The sequence below is a fragment of the Giraffa tippelskirchi genome, chromosome X (assembly GCF_054371585.1).
Source record: "Giraffa tippelskirchi isolate mGirTip1 chromosome X, T2T-mGirTip1v1.2.pri, whole genome shotgun sequence".
NCBI lineage: Eukaryota > Metazoa > Chordata > Mammalia > Artiodactyla > Giraffidae > Giraffa > Giraffa tippelskirchi.
In genome coordinates this window covers 40,952,669-40,964,237 of record NC_137289.1, presented here as the reverse complement: position 1 = coordinate 40,964,237, position 11,569 = coordinate 40,952,669, and the positions used below count along the sequence as shown (strand labels likewise).

The 11,569-nt window shown below is 43.1% G+C and overlaps 1 pseudogene; it reads left to right on the top strand.

Moving 5' to 3' along the window:
* Positions 1-3,019: 3,019 nt before the first annotated feature.
* Positions 3,020-3,472, top strand: LOC145535620 (protein FAM209 pseudogene; annotated as a pseudogene).
* The last annotated feature ends 8,097 nt before the right edge of the window (positions 3,473-11,569 follow it).

The following is an 11,569-nucleotide window of genomic DNA, read 5'->3' as shown; positions in this document are numbered from 1 at the left end:
TCGTCATGCATTTCATTGTGTTTTTCAGTAGTATTTCAGAATTTTCTTCAAATAGCTGTTGCATATTTTTTATTTGTCCTTAAATGTATTCTTAATATTTATCTGTTTCTAGCTATTATAAATGATGTCTTCCATTATAAATGTAATTGGTTGTTAGTGTATAGGAAGACTGTTCTATATATTATTATTTTTATCCAGCCATCTAGCTCAATTCCTTTAAAATACAGCTGTCCCTCAATATCTCTGGGAGATTGGTTCTAAGACACCACTGCCAAAGATCAGATACCCAAATCCACAGATGTTCAAGTCTCTTATAATAAGAAGCATAGCATTTTAGGATTTGCATATAAACTGCCCATATCCTCTCATATACTTTAAATCATCTCTAGATTACTTATACTACCTAATACAATGTAAATGATATGTAAATAGTTGCCAGCATGTGGTAAATTTGAATTTTGATTTTTGGAAATTTCTGGATTTTTTTAAATAAATATTTTTAATCCACACTTCGTGAATCCCTGCATGCAAAACCCATGGATAGGAAAGGCTGACTGTATAGAGTACTTTTCTTTGGAGTCTCCTGTCGTCAGCAAATAATGTTAATGTTGCCTCCATTGCTCTATGTTTTAAAAATAAACTTTAAAAAACCTTAGAATGATTTTAGACTAACAAAAAAAGTGAAGATAGTTGCCATATATCAGAAAGTTCCAAAATATCACACATATTGTTATAAACTAGCATGCCTACTTTATTTCTAAGATTTGTCCTATTAAAATTTTCTTAGTTTTTACCCAATGTCCTTTTTCTGACCCAGGAACCCATCCCGGATCCCACATTGCATGTAGTAGATGTCTCCTTAGGCTCTTCTTGGATGTGACAATTTCTCAGACTTCCCTTATTTTTCATGACCTTGATAGTTTTGAGGAGTACTAGTCAGGTATTTTATAAAATGTTCCTCAACTTGGATTTGTCTGATGTTTTTCCTATTAACCTGGAACTATGAATTTTTTTTTTGGGGGGGGTGTCTTCCTTTGTGGTTCAGCTGGTAAAGAATCCAACTGCATTGCGGGAGACCTGGGTTTGATCCCTGGGTTGGGAAGATCCCCCGGAGAAGGGAAAGGCTACCCACTCCAGTATTCTGGCCTAGAGAATTTCATGGACAGTATAGTCCATGGGGTCGCAAAGAGTCAGACATGACTGAGTAACTTTCATTTTCACTTTCACTTCATGGATTTTGGGGGAAGAAGACCGCAGAGGTTGAGTGTCCTTTTTACCATGTGATACGATCTACATGTCTTATCCCTGGTAATGTTGACCTTGACCACTGGGCTGAAGTAGTGTTTGTCAGGTTATTCCACTGTCAAGTTACTCTTTTTCCCCCTCGCCATATTGCTGTATTTTTTTGAATGAAGTCACTATGTGACTTTTTGAATGAAGTCACTCTTAAGGAATAGGGAGCTCCACCTCCTTGAGAGCACAATTACCTATGTCAGTTATCTGAAATTCTTTCGCGTGGGAAATTTGTCTATTGTCTCACATGTATTCAATCATTTATTTATATCAGTACGGACCCATAGATATTCATTTTATACTTTGGGATATAATCCCAAAAGATGACTAACTTAATTTATTACGTTGCTCGTCTTGTTACAGTTTTGGCCATTGGAAGCTCATTCCTGTCTTCTTTGACATAACTCCGTTACTTCAGGGCTTTTTTATTTTTTTAAAATTTTAAAGCACTTCCTTTTTGATACAGTAAGATCCCCCAGACTCCTCTTCTACATTTCCTCTCTGAGCCCTACAATCAGTAATTTCTCCAAGAAGCCTGGTTCCTTTTATTGGAAAAGAGGATTGGGAACCAAGATCTGTGCTTATTTCTACATCATTGTTTCTTTCAGATTTTGGGAGTATCATTTCTCTTAAGCCCTTTCAGCTAAGAAGGCAAAGAAATATATGTATGTATACTCATGGGCCATCTATTTCACTGCTCAATTCAAGTATGCATGTGTAACAGTATCAGGATTGTTAACCTGTACCCCTACGAGAAAGAACACTATAAACTAGATTACACTGCTTTTATATTTTACTTTCAGTCTTGCAAACTCCATTCATTTCCGAAGTTACTTAAGTCAGGGGATCTTAGTGAGGTGGTTTCATACATTTGTAATATAATTCCATTCTTTAGTCAAATTCTGCATTCTATTCTTGATGTCAGTTTTTCTTAAATATGCATGCATTGCTTTACTTTTTGTGCTGTAAGGTTCTTCTGGTTTTGACAAATATGTAGTGTCATGTATCTTCCATAACATCATACAGAATAGTTTCACTGCCCTAAAACATCCTTTATGCCTGGAGAAGGAAATGGCAACCTACTCCGGTATTCTTGCCTGGGAAATCCCAGGGATTGAGGAGCTGGTGGGCTACTGTCCATGGGGTCTCAAGGAGTCACACACGACAGCGACTGAGTACAGTCATTTTTAAGAACAGTGTTGGCCACACAAAACACATCAGTGGCTCCTAGTTTGTGGCCTCTGGTTTAATATCTTACTTTCCCACTTGTCCCTCTGCTCCATAGGGGTACATGCCCATGGGGCTGCTCTGCTCAGCCCAGTGTTTGGATTCAACAAATGGAATAATGAAAATCGAAAACGGACCCACCCTCCCAGTAGAGCACCAGGTTCAGAAAGAATACATTGGCATGGAAATGGCATTCTGTCACTCCCCACCTCTTTTTCAATTGCCCTCTGGAAATTTCGCTATTTCCCTTTAAGCCCTACTCCCAGTTGACCCCTGCAAGCCTTCTTACCCTCGGCCCTGAAGTCATCACAATGGCCACATGGGTTCTGGTGGGGGCGGGGCCCTCTATGACGTCACCAAGGGCCCAGCCCTGGCTGGTCCTCAGTCTCCAGGTGCCAGGGCAAACCAGCGCACCAGGAGCTGTTTCCTCTCGGCTCACATGTGGTCCATCAAATGGTTCCTGTGCTTTTCCACGGGTGTTACCTGTGTCTGCGCCTTAATGTTTACTTCTCTGAGAGAGAGAGCCGAAGAAATCCAGGGGAAGATGCTCTGCGGAGGATACAGTCTAATTCAGCAAAATCAACCAGAGCATGCCCGAGACTGGCTTAAGATCATGTTTCCCTGGCTTTTCTTCATTGTGCTCATGTATGTGACAGTGAAGTTGATGGGAGAGAGTGGTGAGAGTAATGTGCAGACTCCTCCTGCCTGTCAGGGCGGTTCATTTGGCTCTCCGGGACAGAAAAAGAAAAATGCTTCCCCAGACAAAGACTATATGTTTGCCACCTTAACCCAGCTGGAGATGGACCTTGTGAAATTTGTGTCCAGGGTGCGGAATCTGAAACTTGCCACGGCAACCTGCAGTAACCTCAATGCTCCCAATGTCGAGGTTCCTGCAGATGCACACAATAACATTACACTGTATGAACTCTGGTGCGACGAAGACTCCGATTGAGTGGATTTGTATGTCAGAGTAGGAGAGGAATTGTTGATTGTTGACATACCTTATCCAAACTAATAAAACTATTCTGAAGCAAAAGAAAAAAGCCTCTGATATTTTTTATTTGCTCTACAGTTTGACCTTTTCCAGAGTGTCGTATAATTGGCAGCATGCAGTGTATAACCTTTTCCAGACTAGCTTATTTTACTTTATAACATTCATTCAGATTTCATCCATCTCTTTTTGTGATTTGCTAGCTAATTTCTTTTTATTCTTGAATAATATTCTGCTATGTTGATGTACCAAAGTTTGTTTACCCAGTCGTCTACTAAAGGACACTTTGGTTGCTTCCAATTTGTGGGTGAGAGAGAGAGAGTATGAATTAAGCTGTTATAAAATTCATGTGCATGTTTTTGTGTGGGTATTAACTAGCAAATCATTTGATGAGCAGTCTAGGAGTGTAATTGATAGATCATGTGGTATGACAATGTTTAGCTCTGTAAGAAATTGCTTCCAAAGTGATTCTACCATTTTGCAATCCCACTAACAAGGAATGAGAGTTCCTGTGGTTCCTCATCTTTGCCAGTAATTGGTTTGTCAGATTTTTGTATTTGACCATTCCAATAAGTGTGTAGTGGTATCTCATTATTTTAGTTTCACCAGTCTACTCTAAAAAGTTATCTTATTTCCGTATTTCCATTGCAGCATTTCCATTGTGTTTTATTACCATAAATTCTTCAGGAGTTTTATCTTTAATCTGAGGTTTAAATAGATCTACTGCTCAGCAGAACTTCTGCTGCTGTTTATACCATCAGTGATTATTTTGCTTAAATAGTCTTCTAATAATATTTTCATGAAGGACTCATAACTTGAAATCATGTATAACACTGAGCACGTTTTTGAGAGAGGGCAACAGGCAGGAAGGCCAGGGGTCTCCAAATGGAGGAAATAGGCTGCAAGTGTCAAACATTTTATCTCTCTTAAGCGGCAGGAAAAAACAAACTAGCGATATTTTTTCCCTTCTCTATACAAATTTGAGAGGTTTCTCTTAAAATACTGTGTTGCCATGACACCTGGTTTCAGCTGAAGTTAACTACTCTCAAACTTTGAGTTAACCAATGCATTTTTCTTATGGAAATGTTTGTCTTAAGCTATGTTAATGTACTGTGCATTTACCCCAAACACTGTCTTTCGCCTAAGGCTCAGAACCTACTTGGCAAACCAGTATGTTATACTCAGACATTGTTCCCCTAATCTATGTAAATGAAACTATTTGCATGATCTGCCTTTCTGCAAAATTCAAGTCAATCCTTTTATGGCCTGGAATGTCTGGTGCCCAGATTATTCGAAAATACATCTTATGGATGAGGGGTGTGGTGTCACTCTGAGTTGAAGACATTCCTTTCTTACATTAACAAACTGCTAGTGACTATATAACATCCAGCTGAAGACTAGCAGGGAGGTACTCTTTCTGCCCCCTTCTGATGCCTATGTCAGCTTTCTCTATCTCCTTTATACTTTAATAAAACTTGATCACACCAAAGCTCTGAGCGATCCAGCCTCGTCTCTGGCCCAGGATTGAATTCTTCTCCTCCAGAGGCCAAGAATCCCGGCCGTTTTTCTGTGGCTCAGCAACACCCTTTCATCTTGCGGGCTCGTCCGGAATTCTTCACCACAAGGTAAGGATGCTTAGAGCTCTAGTTCTTTGTTCTCCGAGCGAACACGTTTTCTGCTGTACTTTACTAACTCTACGGCGTGCTTGTGTGAATCTGCGTGAAAGAAGTGAGGAGCCCTGCTCTGCGGTTCCGCGGTGACCTCATACGGCTTATGGCAGAAACCTGTCGGGGGTTTATACCGACCTGCCAATGCCAAGAGGCACCCAGTGTCTCCTTTGGGGACCGAGCAGAAATGGGCAAAGCGTGTGGACCGAACTCTCCTTTCTCGGTCAAACTTTTCGGTCTCTTTGACCATTTCATAGCTCCTTGGGAATTAGAAGTACTAACCTATCTGTCGGGTCATAGACTTTCAAGGGACTTGTGATCTATGCTGTTACTGTGTACTGTTCCTTGGGTCCCAAACTTGAGGTTGGTAGTCAGCAAGCGCCTAGCCTCGCTAGGAATCGAAAGTTTGGAAGCTAGATGGAGCTCTAGCTGCGGGAACATCTCTGAGGTTAAAAGTTACTCAGATTGGGACTGCAATGGATGTTTTTTCCTTTGGTAACACTGGCTCTTAGTGGCCCAGACGAGGCTCTTATACTGGTGTGGTGATGCTTGGAAGGAACATCTCAGTTTTATGTGCGCATTGGTCTTATTGTGGTCAGGAATATATTCAGGGTCGTGCACAGGCACTCAGGTGACAAATGTCTCCTCCAGCGGTCTTGGTCTGGGAGGCATTCTGGAAGGTTACTCTGATTGCACCCCGGGTGGCATCAGAGGCAAGCAAGGTTTTAACGGCGAGGAGCTGGACGTCAGTCAGGGATGCCATCAGGTCTACCCCTGGTGCATCCCCACCCCGTCTCGGTGGTAGAACCGGGAGGGACGAGTACGGCGCCTGCGTCGGTAAGGGACAGACTAAGTCCGACCAGAAAAAGAAAAGCTTTGGTGTCAAGTCTGTCTACACCCCCATCTAGAGCAGGGAGGGACGCCTCCGATAGAAAGAGGGCGCTGGTCGCTTTTTTTCTCTCTTACAGATGGGAGCTAACAATTCCAGCCTCACTCCTTTGAACTGTATCCTGAAAAACTAGGATAGATTTGATCCCCAGGGCTTAAAGAAGACACACCTGGTCTTCCTATGTGATACTGCATGGCCGCGGTACCCACTGGAGGATGGCGAACGGTGGCCAGTTGGAGGGTCTCTTAAGTATAATACTGTTCTACAATTAGACCGGTTCTGTAAAAAAAAACAAGAGAAATGGGTAGAAGTAGCATATGTGTTGCCCTTTTTCTCTCTGCGAAATATGCCAGACTTGTGTCCTAAGGGTGTAGGTTTGGGTGTGACACCTTCAGCTCCCTCCTGTCCTCCTACTTTGCCCCCATACCCGGGGCTCCCAACTGAAAACCAGAACCCCACCCCACCCCCGCAAGAAGGGCTGCCTTGGTCTCAGTGGAAACCCAAACTGAGATTCAAACTGCCCATATAGAGGTCGAACCAACACCTGTCTCAGTACGACCTCAGACTACTTTGGTTTCAGTAGAAACTCAGACCATCGAAGTGAGAGATGGGATGGAAGACAGGAGACAAGGAGAGAAAGAAAATCAGGTTTCTCCAATCTATCCCTGGGATCTTCTGCGCAGAGCAGCCAGAGAGACTGAGGAACAGCGGCACAAGCTGTTGCCTCTTCATGAAGCACCCACCGGGAGAAATAATCAGTCTATGAGAGTGAATAAGCCTTTTTCTTATGAAGAAATACAAAGAATTAAGGAGGATCTGGGAGACTATTTAGAGGACCCAGAAAAATATATTAGAGCTTTTAAAGGTGTTACTTTGCTTTATGACCTTACTTGGAAGGATGTGATGTATATCTTGGGACACACGCTGACTCCCGACTCAAAGAGTCGAGTCTTGGAAAAAGCAGTTGCTTATGGAGATAAATGGCTTGGTAATGAATCAGTAGGGAAGAGGGAGGACGAAACAGCCGCTCTCCCCACTGAGAATCAGGCGGTCCCAACTATAGAACCGGATTGGGACTACAACACAGCTAAAGGAAGATGGGGTCAGAGTCATTTTGTCAGATGCATTCTTGAAGGACTCAGGCAGGCGCGTGCTAAGCCTTTAAACTATGGCAAATCGGCAAACATAAAACAGGAGGAAAAGGAAGCTCCTGGTCAATTCCTAGATAGACTGAGAGAAGCCCTTCGCAGATTCACTGAGATTGATCCCGAAAGTGAGGAGGGAAAAGCGATCTCAAAAGATGGATTTCTCACTCGGTCGGCTCCAGATATCCGCCGTAAGCTATTAAAACGGGCGTGTGGACCTAACCAGTCTTTAGATAATCTGTTACAACTGGCTCAGACAGTCTATTATGGTAGGGAATATGAAGAAAAGAAAGAAAGGCAGAAAAAGACAAAGAAAAAGGCGGAAGCCTTCGCAATGGCTGTAAGAACTGTTCTTAAATAGCCTGAGAAAAATGCCCAGAGGGACCCAGGTGAAAAGGGATGGGTTTGCTCTTACTGTGGAAAGGAGAGGCACCTCAAGCGGGATTGCTCTCAGGCATTTAAGCCGCCCCCGGCTCCAGGTCCTGTCTGCAAAGGACCACACTGGAGGAGAGACTGCCCGCAGAGGCGTAGGTTTCAGGGGTCTGACTCTCAAGACAATCAGGACTGAAGGTGCCCGGGGGTCCCCACACAAGCTCCCGTCCTAATTACACCTGAGGAACCCCGGGTATTAATAACTGTGAGAGGCCAATCCGTCAATTTCCTTTTAGATACTGGGGCAAACTTACTCCGTGCTTACTGAAGCCCCTGGCCCACTTTCTTCCCGATTCGCTTCCATAATGGGACTGTCTGGACGAGCCAAAAGGTATTACTTCTGTGTTTCTGTCAGTTGTGACTGGGATTCGGTGCTATTTTCACACGAGTTTCTGATCGTGCCAGAATCGCCCTCACCCCTTTTGGGGAGAGAGATACTGAGTAATGTCCATGCCTCTGTTTTCATGAATATGGAGCCCTCCCTTTCTCTCCCTTTAATTGAACCAAATGTAAACCCTAGAGTATGGGCTGATGGAAAATCGGTGGGTCGAGCACAAAATGCTATTCTTGTAGTTGATAAGCTCAAAGAATTGAGCACTTATTCCCACATAAGAAGCAGTATCCACTAAAACCTGAGGTTAAGGAAGGGTTAAGACCCATCATCGAAAATTTAAAGGAGCAGGGACTATTAATTCCCTGTAACAGTCCATGCAACACTCCTATTTTGGGTATAAAGAAATCAAATGGTAACTGGAGACTAGTTCAAGACTTAGGAATAATAAATGAGGCTGTAGTTCCTTTACATCCTGTGGTGCCTAATCCTTATACTCTATTGTCTGAAATTCCTGAACGAGCCAAATATTTCTCAGTAATGGATGTAAAAGATGCCTTCTATTCAGTGCCTTTGGCGGAGGAAAGTCAATTTCTATTTGCCGTTGAAGACCCTACGCAGCCAGCGTCTCAGTTAACCTGGACAGTTTTGCCCCAGGGATTTCGTGACAGTCCTCACTTATTTGGACAAAGTTTGTCCCGGGATCTACAACACTTTAATAGTTCTGGAGCGGTGGTGTTACAATATGTAGATGATATTTTGCTCTGTGCTGAGACAGAGGAAGCTTGTTCACAAGCCTCAGAAGATGTCTCAAACTTTCTGGCAGGCTGCGGTTACAAGGCATCAAGAGAAAAGGCTCAGCTTTGTCAACAATCTGTTAGATATCTGGGCCTAATCATATCAGAAGGGACTAGGGCCATAGGCCCCGAGAGAATTAAACCTATACTAAATCATCCCCTACCTATGACTTTAAGACAACCGAGAGGATTTTTGGAAATCACAGGCTACTGTCGCATTTGGATTCCGGGTTATGGGGAACTTGCCTGGCCTTTATATAAACGTATCGCTGAAACTGAGCAGGCCCAAACCGACAAACTGGTTTGGGCTCCAGATACTCAAAAGGCTTTTAAGGTTCTACAGGCGGCTCTCCTGCAAGCTCCCGCTCTGAGCTTGCCCACAGGGTCAGAATTTCATTTGTTTGTCACTAAAAGAAAAGGTATGGCCTTGGGAGTTTTAACACAACCCCGAGGACCTCACCAGCAACCTATTGCTTATCTAAGCCGACAATTAGATGTAATTTCACGTGGGTGGCCCCACCGCCTAAGAGTAATTGGAGCAGCGGCTTTATTAGCACCAGAAGCTTTAAAAATAATTAATGGATGAAACCTTACTGTACTGACTTCTCATGATGTGAGTGGAATCTTAAATTCTAAGGTTAATATCTGGATGACAGACAGTAGGCTTCTTAAATATCAGTCATTGTTGTTAGAAGGACCAGTAACTAAGCTTAAAGTTTGTGGGAATTTAAATCCTGCCACTTTCCTTCCTGAGAAGGAAAATGAAACACCAGATCGTGATTGTTCCCAATTTCTAACTTTAAACTATGCAGCTCGGGAAGATCTAATGGATACCCCATTAGACAATCCTGACATGGAAATATTTACAGATGGCAGTTCTCTTGTTCGAGATGGAAAGCATAAAGCAGGTTATGCAGTGGTGATGGCTGAACAGGTTTTTAAAACAAAATCTCTCCCCCAGGGAACTAGTGCTCAGTTAGCGGAGCTTGTGGCTCTGACCCGAGCTCTAGAGTTAAACAAAGGGCAGCGAGTAAATATCTACACTGATTCTAAGTCTGCTTATTTGACTTTACATGCTTGTGCTGCCATATAGAAAGAAAGGCAGGTTAACACAGCAACAGGAGAACCTATTAAACATTTCAGAGAGATCGGGAGACTTTTAACTGCTATATATTGTCCTGAGGAAGTAGCTGTTATGCATTGCAAAAGACACAACAGGGATGGGAGTAAAATAGCCCGAAGGTAATCAGCTGGCTGACGCCAGAAAAGCAGCACTTTACCCAATCCCCTTCACTACAGACGCCTTTGATCTGGACAGGTCCTGTGGAGCGGGAAAAACCACAATATACTGAGGAAGAATTAGAAAGATGAGAAAAGAGGAGCAAAGATTACTGATAAAGGATGGTTACAGTCCGAAGATGGATGATTAATAATTCCTGAAAATGCTCAATGGAAAATCCTTAAGGGTTTACACCAGAGTTTTCATTTGGGTGCAGAGAGTACTTACCAGATGGCTTCTCATTTGTTTGAAGGTAAAAATGTAATAAAAACTTGAAAGAACATTATCAAAAGGTGTGAGGTTTGTCAAAAAAATAACCCAAAGACTAAAAAGCTGGCAAAATCTGGATTACAACGAAGTGGAAAGGATCCTGGAGAGGACTGGGTGGGAAATTGATTTTACTCATATGCCAAAAGCTAATGGATATTCTTTTTTTTTTTTTTGCTAATGGATATTCTTGCATACAAGTTTGGGTGGATACTTTTGCTGAATGGATTGAGGCTTTTCCCTGTCATAGTGAACAGGCTAAGGAGGTTATAAAGATTTTAATCCATAGAATTATCCCCAGGTTTGGGCTGCCACGGAGCCTTCAGAGTGACAACGGCTCCGCCTTTAAAGCTGCCGTAACTCAGGGGGTGTCTAAAGCTCTAGGAATAGAATATCACTTACACTGTTCCTGGAGACCCCAATCCTCAAGAAAGGTTGAAAAAGCTAATGACATTATCAAAAGACACCTGCGTCAATTAACTCAAGAGACTCAGGACAATTGAAGTCCTACCCATAGCTTTAATGAGGGCTCGAACTGCCCCCAAAAAGGAGGGACTGTCCCCCTTTAAATGTATTTATAGAAGGCGTTTCTTACGCACAGACATTGTTATAGACCCTGAAGCCTTGGAATTAACTAATTATGTAACTCGGCTCTCAGCTTTTCAACAGGCATTAACAGAACTCCGGGAGAGGACTCCTGACCCAGCCTCTGAGTCAAGCAAGCCTCTATTTGAGCCAGGAACTGAGGTCCTCATACAAACTTTGGGTCTGGTGGCCAATCCCTTGAGCCCCTCTGGGAAGGTCCTTGCCAAGTTATTCTTTCTTCTCCCACAGCTGTCAAAGTGCCAGGAATTGATTCGTGGGTACATCACACTCGAGTTAAGAGGTGGCACCCTGACCAGAACTAAGTGGCTTCATTTTATGTCTTGACTTTCTATGCTCTGACTTTGTACCTTTCAGATGGGCCTGATCATCTATGTGAGCCTACTTCTGCTGACTCCAAAGGTCCTGAGTCTGCCGTTTGATCCTCAAGATAATGCCTTCCTGTCCTGGGCTCACTCCTACGCTGCCTTTCATAATCGGTCTAACTGCTGGGTCTGCGGAGCACTCCCCTCTTCATCAGTGGAAGGCTTCCCGTGGTGGACATCTCCACTTCAAGGAAAAGACTTTCTCCAAGTCTGCGAATACCTTCGACAACAATCCTATGTGACGCCTCTTCTTAAACTAATGACATCTAACAACCCTAAAATG